Raw genomic sequence first — 1021 nt, forward strand, 5'->3', positions numbered from 1 at the left:
ACGATATTACTTAATCATAACCATCGATAAAATCAATCGATACTGATTAATTATTTTGAACAATTAACTTAAATCATCTATACCAAAAGCTGTAAACACTTTCAAATAATATTTAAATTTTACATAAGTAACATTTGTTTATTAAATATGGCAGTCAATTTTAGAAAACTACACGAAATTGTCTTGAAAGACGATAAGACATGTTTTCGTGTTGGACATCATGTTGGACTTGTACCGAAAAACCCATTGTGTGAAATTTGTGGTAAAGAAACAACTGTAACTGTGAGAGGAGCAAATATGTTCGTCTTCAGTTTTCCTAATTTTGAATATTATAATTTGTTTGACCAATGTAAATATATAATTCATATTTTAATTTAAAACATATGATTGTTATTAAGGACTATAGATACTATTATGTCGATTGATAGTCTAGGATTTTAAATGCGAATATTAGGTATCGATGGTTACATTCTTCGATATAAAAAACAGGGTCCGCTTATCGTACCCTACCCAAAGCCTCTTAAACTAAGAGCATTCATGCTTAGGTTGTTACGCTTGTGCGGAGAAATCACTAATATTATAGATAGTTACGTGTTTTTTTAGATATTTCTTATTGTATATATTGTACTGAATAAAATCTATTTTTCTGTAAATGTGTCATTTTTTGTTACTAACCACGTTCAAAGACACTTCGTTTTTAGTGAGCTGAAATTTTCTGTCTAACGTTAGTAGAATACCAATGATTCAGACAAATGACTGACATTACCAATAGAGCAAATTAATCGTAGTAGAACATGCCTAAAGACAATCTGTTTTAAAGTTTTCTGTAATAACAACACTTCCAAAACTTCAAAAACTCCTCTTCCACTGTAAAAGATGAATCCTTTTAGTACTATGGTTGACTGTATTAGTTACAGATTAAATTACCATAAATCACTCATTACTATAAATCGAGGCACGGCTTAAGTGAGCACTCGATTTGCCATCTGTGCAGTCACAGGTTAGATAGTAAATATTTGAA

This window comes from Homalodisca vitripennis, chromosome 8, assembly GCF_021130785.1.
Source record: "Homalodisca vitripennis isolate AUS2020 chromosome 8, UT_GWSS_2.1, whole genome shotgun sequence".
NCBI classification, from domain to species: domain Eukaryota; kingdom Metazoa; phylum Arthropoda; class Insecta; order Hemiptera; family Cicadellidae; genus Homalodisca; species Homalodisca vitripennis.